Source organism: Phalacrocorax aristotelis, chromosome Z (assembly GCF_949628215.1).
Source record: "Phalacrocorax aristotelis chromosome Z, bGulAri2.1, whole genome shotgun sequence".
NCBI lineage: Eukaryota > Metazoa > Chordata > Aves > Suliformes > Phalacrocoracidae > Phalacrocorax > Phalacrocorax aristotelis.
The window spans coordinates 43,857,206-43,879,143 of NC_134311.1; positions in this window are offsets into that span (position 1 = coordinate 43,857,206).

Genomic DNA, 21,938 nt, shown 5'->3' on the forward strand with positions numbered 1-21,938 from the left:
TGTAAAACAGAAGACAACACTGTATAAGGCCTATCAGGGCTACCAGGACCAGAGTTTACAACCAGAAACTAGGGAGACAGAGGGTACCTCTGTGCACCCCACTGAGCAGTACTGAATGAGCTCCTGATGAGCAGCATCTCTGATTTGGTATGGGTGGGGACACAAGTGATGGCAGCCAAACCCCCTTATATACAAGAGCAGCCCCCAGGTATTGCAAGCCATGTGTGGTGTATCAGAAGTAACTAGCGCCCAAGTAACTAGTGATAGGACAAGAGGAAATCGTTCCAGGTTGCATCAGGGGAGGTTTAGATTGGCTATTACGAAAAATTTCTGTACTGAAAGAGTGGTCAAGCATTGGAACAAGTTGTCCAGAGAGGTGTGGAGTCACCATCCCTGGAGGAGTTCAAAAAACATTTAGACGTGGCACTCGGGGACATAGTTTAGGAGGCATGGCAGTGCTGGTTTGAAGGTTGGACTTGATCTTAGAGGTCTTTTGCAACCTTAATGATTCTAATGCAGAACGGAAAACCTTGGAAAAGTGAGCAAATGATAGTTAAACATGAACTGAATCCAACATTTAGCCAACTCCTAGATCATTTATAAAGGACAGATCTCATTCATATGTCTAGTCAGATAATGGTTTTCAATAAATAAATTAACAAAAAAGAAGATCCTGGGTCAGAAACCTGGAAAAGTTCGAAATAAAAGAAAAGCTGCTTAGGTTGAATGCAGTGTCTAGATGTAACAAGCAGACCATGCAAGACCGAAAGGGGAAATCTGGAAAAATTAAGAGGCATAATTTGGTTAAGTCTTTTAATTCCCTTCCTATGACACAGCAGGGAGCCTGATAAAATCTTTTTGTGTTAGGGGATGTGATGACATCAACACGGCTTGGTCCTGTGAATTGAATCATAATAAAAATTTTTATTTCAAGTTAAATAACATCAATCATTTAAGAATATTAAATTGTTAATCTTCAAGGAATGGAATAGGCAGTCATTTCTTTTGGAAGAAAATGGGAAAAGGGAATAAAAGGTTTTTTTATCAGGAGAAATACTGAGTTTTCTTTACTCCTTCCTAAAAAGATCCTTTAGGCGAAAAGGAAAAAAAAGCGGCTTCTAGCATAACATACTTGTAGAAGTAGATAAGAAGCATTAATTTTGCCATGAATTATTTTCTGCATAATACTAGAAGCAGTGTGGTTACATTTATGGTAATTGATAAGGTTCTTACCTGATAATGATCAGAGGTCAGGGGTTTAAAAGCAACAGTGGAATGTACTTTCCCCACAAAACCAAACCAAACCAAACCAACAGAGCAACAAACAAACAAACAAAACCTAGGAGAGTATTTACAGCTATATTCTGGCTTGCTGTGAGTCACCATTTTCTAGGACAGGGGCTTCTTTTTCTTAACTCCCTTGTTAAATCATGATCCTATAGCTTGTATTTTTTCTTTTTTTTTCTTCCTAATTCCCATTATTTCTTTCACCCTAATAATATAATACACTTCTTTAAAAGATTTAAGTTTGTAGGTAGAAGATAATGGTCTGTGAAAAACTGCAGGTAAAAGTACAGAAAAACAGAAAGAAATATTTAAAGAGGACATACTTGATTGCTACCTTAATTTTAATGCAAGTTCTGTGATATTTGGCTTTTTTCTTTTCAAGCCTGGGCTGCCAGAAATCAAAATCTTTTATAGGAATCTCAGTGCACTTTTTATTAAAAGTTCAGATGTTTCTTGCCCTCATAACAGTAAAAAAAACCTCAGGAGAGCGAAGAAAGTAAAAATTTAAGGCTAAAAACAGACGAAAAAGATTATTTTCCTGCCAACATTTTTTTTTAAAAAGAAAGCATGAAAGCACTTTTATAAATTGCAAAATATCGACAAAAAAATAAAGAAACCCTTCAAATGACTATTGCTATCTTCATATTATCATTTTCAAAAAGAATCTGTGGTTTCAAATTTTTCTATTTTCTTAAACAAGTGATAATTAATCTAATTGCACACATTAAAGTAAACATTAAGACACGCTTCCTGACTAAAGCTCTGACTGATGAGAGAGTATCAAGACTTGCACACAGCCGTGTCTATTGCCTGCGGCAAAATGTAATCTCAAGGCAAAGGCTCTTTACTTTACACTTGTCTGTTATCTAGCACCCACTGCTAAATCTAAATGGTTAGGTTCCTGCCCTTACACACAGAATGGCACTCACATGTCCATACTGTCAAATCCTTTAGATGAACACCAGTCTGAGCCAAGCATTAGCCCCGTCTTCTGTAAAAACACAGCACTTTTAAAGGCTGGGGCTCCACATTTATTTTAGCGTAGTTCAGAGTAACTTTTATAGAAAGGCAAAAAGAAAGCGGAAATATAAAGCCTCACATACCTTTGCTGTGGAGCTACCGACTCCTATGCCTATGTTTCTGATCAGAGTCTCTAGAAGTCTGACTTCATATACCTGTTCTGCTTGTTCACTGGCTTCCACATCCCCAGCCAGACTTCTATGGACACCTAGGCCACAAACCACCCTTTCCCAGGCCATAGATGTGGGTTCACTTTAATCCAGCATGAATGCATGCCCCTGCTGGCACTCACCAACCATTTTCAGACAAATCACTTCCTTTACCCTGCCTGATACACGGCCTCACAAGTGCCTGTGCCAGCAGGAGCAATGAGCCATGGTAAGGCAGCATCACTTATCCTAGAATTAGCATGGATTTATAGTGGATTGAAGTGACTCAGTAACCACAGCCTATGGCTACAGAACTATTGAGTGCTTCTCAAAGAATGACATGGGAAGATTTTGATTAACAGGAAGGCTTCAGCTACAGAAAAAGATAAAAGAGAATATAGGACCAAAACCAGAACAAGGTATACTTCATCCCTTTGGTGCCCCATTACTTTGTCTGTTTGTATGGCATGTACTCCTTCCTTGGCTGACCATCTGCCACACACATTTCCTAACAAGTAGCAGTCATCAAAGGTAGATTCCTCGTGCAGTTATTTTACTGGCATAACTCAGAGCTAGATACGAAATGTTGTTATCCTCTTTTGCCAATGTTTTTTCCAACTGCCATCTGACAGGTAGCCACTGTGATACAATATATATCAGTGTATATTTCTAGCTGTGGAGAAATCATGTCAGAAAATGAAATTACTCAAACAGCACTTGTAGGGCAGGAAAGGACTAACTTTGCCCTTACCTTCCTTTCAGACATTGATGATGAATGTACCTTGAGTTGGGCTTGTAGTGATGTAGACATTAAGAAGCTGTTTGCCTGTGAACCTTTCCACTTGTCCATTCCTCATCCATCTAATCCCACAGGGTGACTGAAATGCCAGTACATTTTCTGCACACACATATACATGTGTATATGTCATTCATGTCCACATTCACCCTAAAATGAGTTATGTGTCCAAATTAATTGGAATATCTTGAGAGACTGTCTGGACATAACAGTAGCAGATGACACAGGGTAGGTGGCTTTTGCTGTATACTAGCACTTCAGAAGCTATCTGCATCATTGTATTCACAAGGAGCATATATAAATACACACAGTGTACAAGTATATATATCCATATAAGCACTCACCTATTAGTGTACAGTTAATATGCAAGGTCAAATTCAGCTCACCATGTCACTCCATGGGGGGAAAATTTAAACTTTCTTTTTCTAGTCTTAGGGCAGCATGTTAATACCCATTGAAAGGTACTACATATCTGCCTCAATGTGTAGCAGCTTATTCTCACCTCTGTCAAATATTGCTATTTCTACTTTCTGCTTGGCATTTAAATTCTGTCTACTTCTGTGATATCACCTTCTCCTCAGATAATTTTGATATTCATGCAGGGTATGGAGTGAAGAGGTGATTTCCTTCTGGAAGACTCCCTCCCTCCCCTTAATGGCAAAAAAATGCTGTTCTCTAAACCCCTGAGCTCACAGGTGTGATCTCCCTGAGAGGGTACTTCACTGTGTCAGAAATGGCAGCAGCCAATATCAGACTTGATCCTTATGTGCAAGAATTATTTTGCAGAACATCTTACAGAGAATCTTTAATCAGTTTCTGCATATCCTTGTAGAGAAAAGTGTATTCACAGAACTGTCAGAGGTGAATTGGCCTGAAAGTCCCCAAAATAATTACTTTGCTGACATTTGTATCACAGCAGTGCTGAAACGGCTCAGAAGGACGAGGAAGCATAAGTCACATACAAACCTGATGGGTAACCCCTTAAATACTGGCACAGCTTTATTTTTCATGATACCCATTCACTTGGGTGCTTCCCATATTGCTTCTGCCAGGCAGTGTCTAAATATCAAACCTCTAACTCAGCTGTTTTTAGCACAAAGTAAACTGGGAGGTCCTCTAGATTTGGCTAGAGGTCTTTATTTCTTGCAGAGTAGCAGTGGTACACCAATTAGAAGACTGACTGAAGTTTTATGTTGCATGATGTGTTACTGCCTTCATAGTCAGGATATTTCTACAATCTACATTCATTTCCAGTTGTGTAAAATTAGGAAAAAAGGAGCAAGGGACCTTGGAGTGCCTTAAGCATCTGAGGTCTGGCAGCAACACTCTTACCTCCAGGGCCATATTCACACCAGGGACTTGAAGGTGTAACTGCCAGCATAAAGTTAGAGCAATGAAACTTATGCATGCACAAACTTATCAACAACAGATTATGCACAGAAGAATTTATGCTGCTGTAATTCTACCAGTGTTTTTTTCCTAGGTGGTCAAACTCTAACTAGTAATCTGATGACCCATTGTTTAGATGTGCACTTCATTAAACGCTGTTGGCTTTTTACGCAATTCCACCCTGTGGAGGATGACATCTTCAGAGAATTCATATTAACCAAGTACTGAAATCTAGGCTCCCTTCCTTCCAGTCGCACACCTTTTAGAAGCTATACAGTTTTCTATCAGTAAATGGCCATGTCATTTTACAGCCATATTCCCCATCTGATTCCTTGGATTAAACATTAGAAAGACAAAAGATTGTAGCTGGCCCAATGCAATCTTTTTAGGCTGCAAATTATTAAAGGCAAAAGAGTTCTATCTTTGCAGGGCATGCACACCATGGAGCTTGTCAAAGACATTGCAAATGAGTTTCATGGGAAAACAGGTGAGAAAAGTTAAAAAACTCTCATTATGAACAGTTCCTACCTCTCCAACCACAGGCCCCTACATACACTTCCATTTGATTAAAATTATCATGCTGTATCAAAGTCTAAACCAAAGGACAGCAGGATCCTTAAAAAAATGCAAGGACCAACCCATTAATCATAGGCGTTCTATCACAAGGTCAGCCTGCTTTTAAAGACTTGTCAGGTTAGGTTTTTCTGCATGCATTAAATAAATATTCAGTTTTAACTGCAACATATCTTAATGATAAGTTTGCAGCCAAATATTCATAACAAAAATAATGGTCAGGTGTCAGTACAAGAGAATCACTAGGTGCTTTCAGATTCTAGGTGAAGTTTATCAGAAATCCACCTAAAACTAGTGAAAAATAGGAATTGGCATTGTCATTTATTTTGCTCAGAATTGGACTGGCAAAAAGACTTTTCAACAGACTATTCCTAACACGAGTAAAATATCTGGTTGGTAATGTACTCAGCTGGGATTTGGGAAGCCCTGGTCTCAGATCTTTGGTTCCTGCTAATCACAGATTCCATCCCATGCCCAAAAAAACTTCTTAGGACAACTCTGATTCAAAGAAACATTTTCATGAAAAGGTCTGGTTATATTGGCTTTCTTATGAAAATAGTTTGCTATAAGTTACTGGTTAGTTCTACACATAGGTTCCATCACTGCTTGTAAATAATACAGTAAGCATCCCCAATTCTGTCCAAGAATGTACATTCCTGTATAACTAAAAGTTAGGTCTCAATTTAAAATAATGTTCTCTAGTTACAACATAACATCATGCACTCTTCTAGAAGATAAACACAGGGGTGTTATTCCACAGGATGTAGAGAAACATGTTTAGAGCTCTGTTTCTCCATTTTATTACATATATTTTCTAACAGTTTCTCCTTTTTATTACATAAATGTCATTCTAACATCATAAATGGACCTACCACTGATACAAGATAACTGGTTTATCAGATCCTACACTGTGCAAGAGAAACTGCAATCACCATGAACTCTGTCATTTCCACTCCCTCTTCCCCCTCGCTAGTCACCTGCCTGCTTTGACTGAGTGCACACACTCAGCATTAGGTAGAGGGTACGAGAGGGCAAGCGTCACCCTCCCCCTCTTCAAAGGGTGCAATGTAGCTGTTCCTGAGGCCACACATTCAAGCTGGCAGCATGATTGGTGCAAGACTGGTTTCCAGGATCCTTCTGAGGTTGTTTTCAGGTTGTGTTCATAGTTGTACAGTGTTACTAGGGAAAATTCTCATTTTGGTAGGCTGCAATTTTAATAATGTTAACATCTATAGTTTTATAACCATTAACAACAACCTTCAAAAGATGCAATTCAGGAAGCAAGATAGGACTTTGTAGTATCACCTCAGGTGATATTTCTCACTACCTTCAATGTAGCCGTGTAAGCTACATAAGCCATGGTGCACTGTGCATTTTGTTTACAGGGTCATGTCTTCTGAGTGTGTAGAAATCACACCATTACACATGGGTCTGCCTTCATGTTAACATGTCTGGGGTTCCAGCTCCCAAATGGTGACAGCTGAATACCCACAACAGATTTTTTTTTAAGAAGACAGAAAAGCAAATAAAGGAGGCAATTCACTTTGTAGAATTTTCTAAGCTTTGCTGAGTTACTACAAATTGCTGCTAACATGTGTAACTTCTATTACAGATCTCTTTCGCAAGCTAGCCCTGTTTCCTACTCAGCTTTGACAGCCCCCTTCTCCCTGTAGTCTTTAAGAAACTCAGGCAAAGCAGAGACCTCACCTGCATGTACCACTTCGCCATGACTGTTTCACCCCTTGCAGTATTTGCTAGAAATGAGCTTAAAGTTTCCTGGGTAGGGGTAGGGAGCAGGGAAATCCAGTCCAATTTACATTTGTTAGATGCTAGTGTGGCACACTAAAAGGTGTTTTACAGACAATGTTAATATTATATTTGTGATTGACAACCAGATCCTACTGAAACAGGCATTAGCACAGAGTCACGCAAAACACTGTACAGAAGCCTCTTAAATGGTTGAGTAAAAGTGCTAAATCTTTTGCCAAAATAATATAAAATTCAGATAAACTATAAGTCTGAAGGAACCCAAACCCCTCATTTATTATCTTTATAGGTTATAGCCACTTGCTGTCTGCATAGCATCACATCAGTTGCAAGAAGGTGGTGAAGAGTGCAACGGTTGTGCAGCAACCATTTGTTTCAGAAGAAAACCAACCTGTCAATCCTCTTTGGATTCACTGTGGTCATAAATTCTGTTTCTGTCTGAGAAATTTGCATGTGAGGTGGATTACTTCTATAATGATAGGCAAAGCTACGTCTGCTCTTCTCCCTAAGGTATTCTCATGTTATGTTTCTATGGGAAATGCCACATCTCTCAGTGGTGACAGATGAGGCATATTTTTGTTGGTCAGGTAGCAACACCAATGTTATATGATAGTCCCATCCCATGGAGAGCCTGACTAAGTGTAGGTTGTAGCTGTTTCATGCGATTGTGGCCCACAGTGAAGGAACAGCAGTGAGGGAAACCCTAAAACTTACCACACTGCTCTGTAGGGTCTTTTATTAGAGGTCCTTTGGTGATCACTTAAGGCAGGTTAATTTCAACAAGAGCCCTTTCTTTCTTCCCCATCTCATTTCTGTTGACAATGCAGCAGGACAGCCAAACAAATCGAGATGTCAGGGGTGGTCTAAATAGGTATCTTCTGCCAAGAAGCAAAAATGCTATGTTCTGATGTGAAGCTTTATTTCTGCTCTAACATACTAGGGTTGCTTTTTAAGTCCAAAAGATTCATCAGCCACTCGAACTTGTAAGCTAGCATTCAACTACTGAGACAACCACCATTTTTACTGTTTGTTATCGTAATCTACTGGGTATCCATGAACTGTCATTCAGCCTCAGCTCTGCCAGGTGCAGCCTGCCAGCTCCAGAGGTGGTTCTGCTCACACATGCAACAAGTGCTCTCAGCCAGGGTTTTAATTGCAAGACCATAACTGAAGTTCTTGAGGTTTTGTCTGAGGAGGCATGTAAGGCATGGTTTGGAAGCTGCTAATCAGTCTGGGCTTTGAACTCCCAAAGGGATTTCGTGCAGATTTTTCTTACTCAACACAGACACAAAAGCTTTCACAGCTCATGTCCAGAGGGGAAGAAATGTGGTTATGAACTGTACTGTACACCTGCATACAAACTGCTTTGTCTCAACAAACACAGTTTCTTGTTTGTTTGACCAGGAATGACCAGGAAATTAGCAGAAAAATAACTGGGAAATAGTTTGACCTCTGTCCTTTCTGAAGAGGACCCATTACCTTTCATTAGCAAGGTGTTTCTTCTGGCTCAGTGCCCTTTGCAAAAAACTGCTCGTTTCCTCCAAGTAAAGACACTCATTAGGAATAAGTTTCATACACCCTCCTGTTCATTCCAATCTGCATTGTACATGCTGTGTATACATTGCAACTTCATCTGAACTGCCAGTTGCAGGCCCATACAGACTTTGGGTAAAATTTTCAGAATGGTATAGGGCTGAACTTATAGAGTAATTCAGGACATTCAGCTCCCATTAATTTTCTCTAAAAAAACCCCAACCCTGGCTCTTTAAGCATTTATGAACTGAAATCCCCTTATTTGTCAGTAAGACATTGGGCCTGTAGTCACAGTAGAAAATTTCCTCTGACCTTATTCTTTTTTGACTTATTTCATATCTTCAACAACATTTACAAGGCACATATCTTTTAGGTAAAATGCTTTTTAATTACCATCAGCTTCTCCAAAGGCAGCAGCTGCAAGTGCATTCACTTAGCCTTTCTATTCCTCAGTTCCAGTTTGTCCTTCATTCACTGCTCCCCTACTGTCTCAATACATACCTTCACTCTCCCTTGCCATCAACTTCAAGGAAACTGGATAATTTTTCCAAAATGTAGAATCAAAAAATCCCATGGAGTTTGAACCAATGGACTGTATTTGTTTTGTCTGAACCTCACAAGTAAGAATTCCCTGTGTGGAGACATACATAATCCAAACACAGGCAAAAGAGCTAGCAAATCTGAATTTCTATTTCAATTCCCACAGTTAATCTTCAACTTCTCTCTCATATTTCTGCTTTTCAGCTTCTCCAATACAAGGGGGAGTACTTAATTAATACCTTATGAGGGTCAAGATTTGTAGTGTTTTGAAGGTAACAAGTATTGTTAAGCACTATGCCACCTCAATTATTCTATTATAAAACTTCACCCGTACTTTCCTTTCCAATTTTCCCTCCCAAAGAAGAAACACTTTCAGTGTTTCGTATGGAGACACTAGATTTAGAAAATGTAGCATTCTAAGTAACATCATACAAATCTATTATGATTTTTTCCATTCCCCCCATCTATACACTTATTCTCTACTTGCTGGTTTTGGCATATCCAATAAAACTTGTAATTTCTGGAATATGCATTTTGTTTTACAGTCATGATACTTGGTGGAGAAAGCAGAGCTGATGACCTACTAGCTCTGTGGCTGATTATCTCAGCCAGTAAAACTCCAACATCTGTTTCTGTAATAAAAAGTCCATAAGAGCAATGTAAATAATTTTCACCTTCATTTCTACAAGCCTTTAAAATGTTAATCATCTCCAGTTCTGGTTCCAGTTCTGAAATAGGTCACAGGAGCTGAATTGATGCTATGGAATGAGATCAGTAGCTATAACCGTCCAAGGGTGAACAGAGCATGCAACTAATGAAGAACACTTTTGCTTTTTGGCCCTCTCAGACAGTCAGACTCTACTAGGTGGGATTGGTGAAACCACTGGGTATAATTCAGCAGAAAAAGCCCAAACAATTCCAGTTTAACAAGAAAACATGTTGATGGTCTAGTAGTACTATTCAGGGCATGCCCCATGTTGGAAGTCCAATCTTCAGCTGGAATGCTTGTGAAAAGATAGAAATCCCACTCTAATCTGCCATGCTTTTTTTTTTTAAAAAAAGCCATTATGATTTGCTTTTGTAATCCAAAATATTTTTGTGGATGCAAAAAAATTCAATGAATAGCTGTTGGCCTAGATGGGTGTTTAACTCAGTGACACATTTGTTCTACTCCTATAGGAAGCCATCTGCAACATTCCCCTAGTTCTAGAAGGGGTTTGATTAGACCCCAAGAAGACAGGAGATGGTTTTGCATTGAGCAGTACTAATATGCAGGCAAAGGAGGCAGTGAAGGCCTGGTGCTAGGAGAGCACTGGAATGCTGTTTGGTGGCTGATCTTCAAAATGTTCCAGTTAAAACTTACTTGTCTCTTTTCCTTTGAACTATTTCCTCCAGCTCCTTCCCCCATGACTTTGAGCAAGCCAAGAGAATCCTCCAGTCATCTTAACCTATAACATCACTCTGCAGAATGTGGAAATATTGACACACTTAAAAAGTACTAGTTCAATCAAGCAGTTGGTTTTACATTGCTTAGATGCCTTGGTATTTAGCTATTTAACCCAGTACCATCCCAGCTCACACACTGTGATCATGATCTGCCTTGTTGGGGTAGTTTGAAGTTGCATAAAGTAGACTTAAAACTCCAGCATCAAAGTATCTGCCAAATTCTGCTGGTAGTAGGAAGCTCTTAATCTCGCCGCAGCCAGTTTGGTAAATCCCTTCAATTGCTGAGATGTCGTTTGGCCATTACATCTCACGCTGTAGATGTTTCCCTTTGGTTATTTTTAGCTCAGGGCCCAGGTCACTGCCTGGCTCCACAAGAACCTATGTGATACAATTGTGTAGGGGTTGAAGGGAGAGTAAGAATCATTTGAAAAGGTCTCAAAGGAAAAATCTCCCATCTGGGATTGCCAAGGTACAGACACAACAAATGTGATTTTGAGTCTCAGTGCTGAGTGGCAGGAGTGGCAATTTCTCCTCCATTTCTTCACATCACTGTGCAAACTACCCATGACTCCATCTGCCCACTGGGCAATGTGCCATGATTAAAAGAGTTTCCCATTTAAATGTGTGAAGCACAAAGCAGCAATAATTTTCCATTGCTGTCCAGCCAGCCTAGTGTTGAGAAGGCAATCCCAGGTTGAGAGATTCAATTCCTTGGTCACCCAGACCTTATTGGTTTGCACTCAGATTGGAAATTCTCTTAAAATCAGCAGTGAGACACACATACATAAACTCCCTATTATAAAAAGGTGAGGGTAAAATGGCAGTTTACTATGTTAGACAACCAGGAAGAGTTTATGATATGGTTTGAAGTAAAACCTCTTCTATAAGTGTAGATTAATTAATAATCCATTACCTTTACAAACACAGTAGTTCTGATGCATGTAGAGAAGATTACATAAAATAGTTTTAAAGCATCAGGACCAAAAGTGTCATAGCTGATCACATGTTGAATGTTTCCTTCTCAGAGAATATTAATAGTTTCTTGGCTTATGCTGTTCAACACTACCGATGTTGAAAGGGCTGCACAGCATGAAGCTGATGGTAGAACATTGTCACAAGGCGATTTGTACACTAATTCCTGGTGTGGCAAATTGGAAATGTGTGTCAGGGACAGTCTTGCTGTATTACATCTTTGGATTTGCTTTCATCTCTTGTTAAAAATAAGAGCATAACAAAGTCTAGGGTTTTGTATATAGTGCACATACATCAATCAAATGATCTTTTAACCCTATGATAAATTAATCAGAATATGTATGTAATCTGGTAATTGAAAATTTGGCACTAAGAACATGAAAAGTTTTCTGTTCATTCTAATGATGTGTCACTTTGAAACAGACCCAACCTTTTAAACACAGACAAATCAGATATGCCAGAGCTTAGCACCTGATGAAGAGTCTCTCTGGGCAGGTCTACATGCAATTTCAGTAGCAGGATGTGGCTGTATCTCACTCACTAAGTACAATTATTGTGATAGGTATCTGTTTCACTCATTCATGTTAATTGATTAACACAAGTGAAACCACTTTTTGTGCAAGACCTCTGGTGACCAGATTCAGACTGACAACAGCAAAAATCAAAGTAACTTTGAAGTACAGGACATTTTCAGAAAAGTGAAAATATAGTATAATAAATACTGAATTTTGCAGCTCACCAACTATACTGCAGGAATGAACAAGGATTTACAAAATATGCCTGTGTGTTGATATAGTGGCTTGTGTGTGTGTCCATGTGCATGTGTGTACCCCAGAACACAGATGCAGAGCAGGCAAGGGAAAACTGCCAATATCAGCCACCTACATTTCCAGGGCTGAAATCTGAAGACAGTGCCAGGGATTTTGGCACATGGCTCTTCTGAGGTTATTACAATTTACCTAGCCAAAACCTTCACAGTGATCTGTTTTTATAGTCCTTAGTCTTTTTTGCGTGTTTGACTTACTCATGCATTTTGACATTGATGATGTTACTGGGTGGGTTCCCTAGTGAACACGTTTATGTCCTAGTAAGTGGCACAGAGTTGACCCCTACAAGCCAGTCCTGCAGCCAGCAAGCAGCAGCTTGGCCCTTATCATTGCACCTAGAATAACTAGCCATGCCAAAATATAGAGATAGTAAAGTCTTAAGGGAATGTGTTAATGATTGGTTATGCTGCTTCCAGGAGCAAAGGCTGTATCTCTACATGGCACCACATAGTAGCAGGCCGTAAGCCTACTATGCCAAGCACCTCTGCCTTGCACAACATGAATATATGAAAAAGTGCAGAGATCCATGCATATGGACCTGAAGAATGCATGCCTATTATCAGAATGAAAAAAAAAAAGAAAAAGAAAACTGCAGTGTTAGCAAACACAAGGACAAATTCAACCAGTATTTGTATTTAGCTGTACAACTACAACTTTAAAAAAAAAAAAAAGAGATAATTCCACCTAATTCATAGAATCACAGAATATTAGGGGTTGGAAGGAACCTCTGGAGAACATCTTGTCCAATCCCCCTGCTTGGGAGGGTACACCCAGAGCAGGGGGCACAGGACCCTGTCCAGGCAGGTTTTGAATATTTCCAGAGAAGGAGACTCCACAACCTCTCTGGGCAGCCTCTTCCCCGCTCAGTGTTCTCTCCTCCAGGCTAAACAAACCCAGGTCTCTCAGCCTTTCCTCATAAGAGATATGCTCCAGTCCCCTGATCATCATCACAGCTCTCAGCTGAACTCTCTCCAGTAGTTCCTTGTCCTTCTTCAACTGCGGAGCGCAGAACTGGACGCAGTACTCCAGATGTGGCCTCGCTAGGACGGGGTAGAGGGGGAGGATAACATCCCTCGACCTGCTGGCCACACTCCTTTTAATGCAGCCCAGGATACCATTGGCCTTCCTGGCCTCAACGGCACATTGCTGGCTTAGCATCAACTTGCACTGCTAGGTCTTTCTCAGCAGAGCTGCTTTCCAGCAGGTCAGCCCCCAACCTGTACTGGTGCATGGCGTTGTTCCTCCCCAGGTGCAGGACCTTGCACTTGCTCCTGTTGAATTTCATGAGGTTCCTCTCAGCCCAGCTCTCCAGCCTGTCCAGGTCTCATTGGATGGCAGCACAGCCTTCTGGTGTATCAGCCACTGCTCCCAGTTTTGTATCATCAGCAAACTTGCTGAGGTTACACTCTGTCCCTTTGTCCAGGTCACTGATGAATATGTTGAACAGGACAGGACCCAGCACAGATCCCTGGGGAACACCACTAGTGACAGGCCTCCATCCAGACTCTGCCCCGTTGACCGTGACCCTCTGAGCTCTGCTGTTCAGCCAGCTCTCAATCCACCTCACTGTCCACTCATCTAACTGAAACTTCCTAAGTTTACCTATGAGGATGTTATGGGAGACAGTGCCAAAAGCCTTGCCGAAGTTGAGGTAAACAACATCCACTACTCTCCTTTCATCTATCCAGCCAGTCATGCCATCATAGAAGGCCAAGTTTGGTCAAGCATGATGTCCCCTTGGTGAATCTTTGTTGACTACTTCCGATAAACTTTTTTCCCTCTACATGCCTGGAGATGACCTCCAGAATGAACTGCTCCATCACCTTTCTGAATATTGAGGTGAGGCTGACTGAGGTGAGGCTGACTGGCCTATAGTTTCCTGGGTCCTCCTTCTTGCCCTTTTTGAAGACTGAAGTGACATTGGCTATTTCAAATCCCTCTGTCACATTGGCACATTCAATTGGAGCTGCTGCTCAAGGTCAGCTAGAGAAAGGATGAGCTCCTGGGTCAGAGATGCAGGGTGTCTTAACAATTCACTATCCAATAAAATATTTGCTAGTCTATTCCTTTTAAACTTTAAAGTAAATGGAGTATTGGCAGTTTGTGGGCCATGCTACAGCTCCCTTATCTTTTTGCATCAATTGACCTATGATTCATTTAGGCTCTATATTAACACAGGTGACCCAGATTACATTCCCAGTATGCATCCAGCGTCAGTCTCCCCTTCTCTGCACCACTGATGAAATTCTATCTTCAACAACAAAGCTGCCAGAATACTTGGCATTAAGTGACTTTGTTCAAGTTTGTCCAGATTTACCTGCTCATAAACGACAAGAAAATCTGACCCATGACCTAAAAATGATAAATGAAACAGTGATGGCCTTAATTGCAGAGAAATTTTTGGTAGTACCTTCATTTTCTGCCACTCTCCAAAACTTTGATTCATTCTTTGTAATCTGGATTTGTCATCACTACACTTCTCAAGCCACTGTATCCTTTATCTCCCCATGCAATAATCTATCCTTGCTGCATGAGTTCCTCACAAATTCCAATAGAGTAATAAGAACAACCTTTGTTCTCAACTGAAAAGCAAGAGCTAAAATGCACTCTCAGGAATGTTTCTTGCAATTTATTTTTCTGTAGCCCCTTGAAATGTGCTTTTACAGTTGATGATATTTGCTAGTTATGCCTTTAAGTTGAATTACAGTTTTTAAAATAAGCCAATAGCTATGCATTATCAGGGATGTTATTCAGCTATCCGAAACTGTTCTGACTTTGGGAGATATACCCCTACCTACTTTTCTTTAAAAAGAGTGGTGTCCAAACTTTGGAATAGAGACGGCCTCGTTAGTAAGTTCCCAGACCTCTGTGAGCCCTGCCAACTCAATGGAGATATTAGTTCATTTTTGCAACTTTGTTTATAATTGCACTTCTGTCTTTCTCTGTTGCTCAGAAGTAAGTGCTTATTTCAGATCAGCAGTAATGAAACCCTGGGACTGATCAGCATTATATTTATGCTACCATAAAAGTAATGGTATCTTTCAGTTATCTTTTAGGACTCTGCTGAGCTCCTTTGGTTGTAAAAATGCATTTTGAGCACCACTATTGTCAAATAAAAGAATAAAGGTAATTAAAAATATGTATTTTCCTCTCCACAAGGAACTGTATGCCACAGGAAAGTTCCTGTATTTGACCAGGGGTGTGTGAATAAACTACCATTTTGTTCCATAGCTGAAGCAGAAAGTTAGGGAGTAAACTAAGGAAAACTCAATATTTATTGTAGAATCATAGAATGGCTTGGGTTAGAAGGGACCTTAAAGTTCCAACCCCCTGCCATGGGCATAAATACCTTCCACTAGAAGAGGTTGCTCAAAGGCCCCTCCAACCTGGCCTTGAACATTTCCAGGGATGGGGCACCCACAGCTTCTCTGGGCAACCTGTTCCAGTGCCTCACCACCCTCATCATAAAAAATTTTTTCTTCGTATCTAATCTAAATCTATCTTCTTTCAGTTCAAAGTCATTACCCCTTCTGCTATCACTACATGCCCTTGTAAATGTCCCTCCCCAGCTTTCTTGTAGGCCCCCTTCAGATATTGGAATGCTGCTATAAGGTCTCCCTGGAGCCTTCTCTTCTTCAGGCTGAACAACTCCAGCTCTCTCAGCCTTTCTTTATATGAGAGCTGCTCCAGCCCCCAACCATCTTGGTGGCCCTCCTCTGGACCCAGTCAAGCAGATCCATGTCTTTCTTATGCTGGGGCCCCCAGAACTTAACACAGCGCTCCAGGTGGGATCTCACGAGAGAGGCACAGAGGGGGAGAATCACCTCCTTTGAACTGCTGGCCACACTTCCTTTGGTACAGCCCAGGATACAGTTGGCTTTCTTGACTGCGAGCGCACATTGCTGTGTTGTGCTGAGCTTCTCATCAACCAACACCCCCAAGTCCTTCTCCTCAGAGCTGCTTTCAATCCATTCTCCACCAGCCCAGGAAGTGTGGTTGGCTCTGTTAGAAAGAAGACAGATCTTTCCCTCCATGTAGTCCACTGTGCTCAATGCCACATGGGAAAAGTCTAGCAAGAGAGGTTTTACAGAAGGAAGCAGGACATCAGTTTGTACAAAGGTTAAAAATCAGTGTCTTTAGGACTTGTCTACAGATGGATATTGTTAAATACCACCACTCTTCAGAAACCAGGATCACCAGAGCAACCTCTTTTGTTGGCATGGTGCAGGCAACTGCACCCATCAGAGATGAGTTCCTGTCTGAAGAAAGAAAAACCTCCATATAGCTCCATCTAATTAGGCTGTACTGGTTTTAGTTGTCTTTTGTTCTTCATCTTATTATCTCAGGAGGTATTTTCAGCTGAATTTTTTATATTCTTGAACATGCACTATTCAGATGGAAAATAGTTTGTGTGTTTTCCAAGCAACATGGTAGATGCTAAGGTAGTGGCAACTATCTGAAATACTGGTGGCTACTGAACTGCAATTCATGATGTTGTTTTTTCTGCTGAGAATTAGATGTGCTGACATTTGTGAAAGCAAAATTCCTCAACTTCACAAGACCTGCAACTGCAGAATGAACGTTGCAAGCTACAACAAATAGTTTTATGTATCTGAGTATTTTGGACTGTCCTGCAGTCCAAATAAAAGTCTTTGAATGGGACTAGATTACATGTAAATCTACTACAGAATTAGTTAAAAATAACACAAAAAATAGTGCTTCTCTAGTGCTTCTCTAGCCTAAAACACTCTTAGCTCCAGAAAAGCTCCTTTATTTAAGAATTAAATCCTCATATCATTATTATGTGGAAAACATGAGAATATATTTGAAATAATTTGAAACATTTAAAAATAATTTCACTTTGTGTAGCTTGGTTTCTCTGTGTGCCATTTCTAAGAAGTGGAATAGGCCACAGTCTTGTCAGAGGCAGAGAGAGAAGCCTGCAAGTTTTGCATCTTGTTATATGACTTGGATTAAATTGGTCCCTCAGAGCAAAATCAACCAAGGAGAGTGGTTTTTTTAAGAAACTACAAAAAAATGAAACCTCATGCTAAATGGGTTTCAAAGAAACCAAATAATTAAAGAATGACTAAAGAGGAAAACATTCAGTAACTAGCTAGAAAATATGTGGTTTTCTAGAGCTAGCAATTTCATGAATGATTTCAGAAAAGCCATTAAGTAGTTGCTTTGCTCTGTCCCTTGCAGGGATTGTGCAAGGATGGAGTTCTTGGTGTTGCTCTCCATGGATTTGGCCAACGTGTCCTGCTTTGCCTGTCTATAGCTACTACCATATGTCCAAACCTGACAGAGTGGGTGAAGCTCAAGCAGATTTAGGTTTTTCTCTCAAAAAGACTAAGGTATTAAACAAAAACACTGAGATTTAAATCCACTTCTCAGTCAAAAGACACAGAGCACTATATGTGGAAGATACACCATGATTCTGTTTCAGGCATGATTTAAGTAGGCATTGGAAAGCTCAGTGTCAAGAACAAAAATATCTTTGTCACAAATCCTCAACATAGGCTCTGAGAGAGGTGCTAGAACAGTAGTTGAATCAAGTGACATTTGTAATAGCAATGCTGCAAGGCTGTTGACCTGCTAATGAAGTATTTTTATTCTTCTTGCTTGTTTATTGGTTTGTCTTTAAGTGAACAATCTTTATGTATAGTCACTAAATATATGGTCCACAACTAAGTTAACTGTGTGTTGCAGACTGTTTCACCGGTGTATGCAGCTGTATCTAAGAAAAGAGTTAGCTCACTTTTTTCACTTGTTACTGTGGGCTCCATACCAGATTGTCTGTATAACTAAAACTTCCACTAAAGGTAATACAAGGTGAGAATGTCAAAAAATATGAGATAGGGCCTCAATTATGAAAATGTAACAAGTCTTAGCTCAAGAGTTTTATAAACCACTACTGCCCAAGGGAAACAGGCTATCATTATTTGTACTTGAAAAATTTAATAAAAGGCGAGTTATTAAAAACACTAAAATTTACATTTGCTCCGCCCACATGCAAGCTATTTAATAAAGCAGATTTCAGGCTGGTATTCTGATATTTCATATCAACACATCCACCACTCAATTTTACTATTATTAATTATACGCCAGAGGCAAGCACTCACATTTTTGCCTCCACACAAGTGTCTTTGTAACATCTCTTTCTCCCTTGCCAGAGGAGAAAGAGAGATAAAGTGAGAAGGGACACCCAGGAGCAAGATGGGCCAGACCATGTGGTGGAGTTGGGGTAGACCCATGGTTATTAGTGCATATATATAACCTCAGTTATTGGCACTCACTGCCTTCCTCAAAATTGCTCAGATAGCAAATTATAATTTTTCTTTGCATCAGTAATTCTTACTGTGTAGATAGACCCTGGACACTAGTGGTCCTCAGAAGGTCTGGTGCCACCTGCCAATACACAAACCATCACCTGGACAGGACACTACAGCTACATCTTGGAGGCTGGAAACCAAACTAAGCAGAGGTGTAAGTAAACAGGATGTAAGACGGCTTCACTTTTCCTGCCCCTTGGCGTGGTTTGGCATGGGAGGCATGGGGCTGTGGGACCAGCACTGCAACAGGGCAGGGCATCTGTTAGTATGCACAGGGGCTTCCTCAAGCCTCCATTCCATGCTCCCAGATCATCCTGGAGTGCACTAAGCTGGAAAAAGGCTCTGCAATGCCAAACACTTAGGTCAGAGGGGTGAATGTCCAAGGTTTCAGCTTCCAGGAGCATCTAATTCCTCACATTTAATTTCTGAAATTTCATTGCTTTTGGGAAGGAGAATTTTTTTTCCAAAGTTCATCTTGTCCTAACGGATAAAGCAGGCAATGGCTGACTGAGTCCATGATCAGAGGTAAGCTGGCTGCAGCCTTCAGTTTAAAACAAATAAATGAAAGCAAAACACCCCCTGCCTCCACTTCCAGCACTTCAAGAATTTTAAAATGGGGGTTGTGACTTCAGTGAAGAATGCAGCCAAACTCTGTATCCGGCCCACACACATTGCTCAAGTCTAGACTGATTGGCCCAGACATCAGCACAGCCACATGTTTTAAAATTAAATCAGACCTTTGATCAAAGAACTAGGGACACTTAAGCAATGCCATGATTTCTTAATTATACATCTTATTATTTGATTGGAGTAAGATTTAACACAGTGACATTCAATAATTTTGTACCAGGTGAAATTCATTCTCATTGCCTCTGCTGCTAAAAGGAGCCACAGATGCTGAAAGAACAGAAATAACAGCAATAATAGTGGTAGAAAAGGCAGCCTACCAAGTATTTCATTTAAGCAAAATTTGAGGATAAAAGTGGTCGACAGCTGAGCATAAAGGGATGACTTCATGTAATTTCTTGTCAGTGATACTTCAGCAATGAACAAGCTCACCTCTCAAACCATTAGAGAAGGGAAAAACGCCTCCCTATTTTTCAGTGCAGGCAAACAGGGCAAAAATGCTAGCTTGTGAAAGACTGTGCCACCCCAGTGGCCCCAACAATATGTTAAATTTTGTTGTTGTTGTGCTAGAACAATGTGGTTTCATCACGGAAGTTTTAAAAGTATAAAAATTACTAGCCTATAAAACCAATGGTGTTATTTAAGAAACTCTCTATTCTGTGCCATCACATCATCTACTTCAGCCTGCCTCTGTAGGAAAGGCAGATACTGTTTTTCAGCAAGCCAGCCCAAATCTGCTCACAGATTGCCTTTCCACAGAGCTCAGAAACATTTTAGAAAGACATACCCCATTGCTGGCATTAAAAATAAGTCTCATCCCTTTCAGAGCCGAGACATGTACTTTCAGACAAGCTCCCATCAAACTCTTTTTAAACCCAACAATTCTGAAGCCTTTATATCCAATACACCCCTACTAAAATAACTGGAATTTATACTTGTTTATGGTGCACAAGGGATAGGCTGGGATCAGGGTAATACCTGTTAGGTTTCATACAAACTTTTATAACCCTGGGCATGATCTTTGGACTGAAGAGCTTAGAGGGGCAGAAGCAAATAAGAGCAACTTGTCTTTAACGCAGGACATGTGAAAGTGTTCTAATTTTTTTGTGTGTGTGTGGATAAGAACATTGAAGTTGGGTTTGAAAAGAGCATGAACTCCATGGGTCTTCTCTTGGAGCCTGCCATTTATTATCTGAATGTTAAGAGACATAATGACAGACACTGAGGAGATTCAAAGGAGAAAAGTCCTGCAGGTTAACATCAAAGTAGTGGCATGGAGACAGTTCAAATATATCAGTGGGGTTCCCTAGAGATTACAGGAAACAAATTGCAGGATGATAGTAAACCAATAGACAAAACCAACAACTGGTGAAGTAATGTGTCAGGTTCAGACAAGGCATGGCCTAATCTTTCTTCGTTTAATGTATATCACAGTGTATTTTTCAGCATTGTAAGTACCATGATCAGCAAACAGACATGGCCATGGTAGACAGGCACATCCATGCACAGGTTACTCCTTTCACATATCTATCCTGAGCTGACTCTTAGACAGCAAGTGAAACTTTGGGAATGCAATACATCAAAGAAGTGAAGCTACAACATTTCTTTTATACTGGTATAGTTGCATGTAATGCACCAGCTGCTGCCAATGGCCACAACAAGGACTGAGCTCAGTCTCCTGAACAGTCCTGCTCTGAAACAAACAAGACTATTGCTCAAGCCCTGATTCAGAGCTGACTTCTATTTCTAGCTCTGTGTAACTAAACTCTCATCACTTACCACTGGGTCTCTCCACTCACAAGCCCTCTGGATCCTTGGAAGGACTGAAACACTGGTACCTTACTCTTTCTTTCCTCCCAGCTAAGCCACTGCAGCCATGGCTATTACCCTGTGCTGACTGGATTTTGCTTGTTTTGTGTTCTTGGAAATTGCTGCTAAAGAAAAGTAACTGCAATTGATTTGAGATGCTGTTTAGAGGTGCAGCAAGCCTCCCCTGCCTTGGACCCCTAACCGTAGCGCTGGGAGGGGCTGTCCTGTACCAGCCCCATCCTTCTTCACAGCTTGCCCTGCTAGGGGTGCGGACACTGATGTTTTTCCCATTGGTCTGATGAGTCCACACTTTAAAGCCATCCCGGTAACACCTTCCTTCTCAAGACTGTGAAGCTTTCACTGTTCTGATATGAGCCACTGCTAATGCATCTCTGTGCTGCTGCAAACTTTTTTCTGCTCAGTTCTGGAAAACCCTGTTGCATATCACTGAGTGTCTCACAAAGGGAGACAGATGCAGAGCACAGCAGGATTTCTGTGTCCCTGCTCCACAACTCCTGATCTGCAGGATAATCTATCCATCTCATTGAACTTGAATTCCCCGCAAAATCCCTCTGCAACTTCTGAACCTTGCACCTGCCTGTGTTCAGTTATCGGTTGCATATCAGTCATGCTGCAGATAGTGCAAGAAGAAACACTATGTGAAACCACAGATAAGCAATGTAGAGTGATAATTCACATGGAAGATGTTGGCCAGAATGGTTTGTTTCCCTATCAAGGGAGTAGAAGCTTGTCATCCTGCCTCTGATTACCTGTGTTGTGTATCTCTCACTGTACTTTATAGTTTTACATCCTGTGTTATTTTCAAATTTTCGTTCCATTCTTATTTCCTCCTGTGTTTTTCACCCAT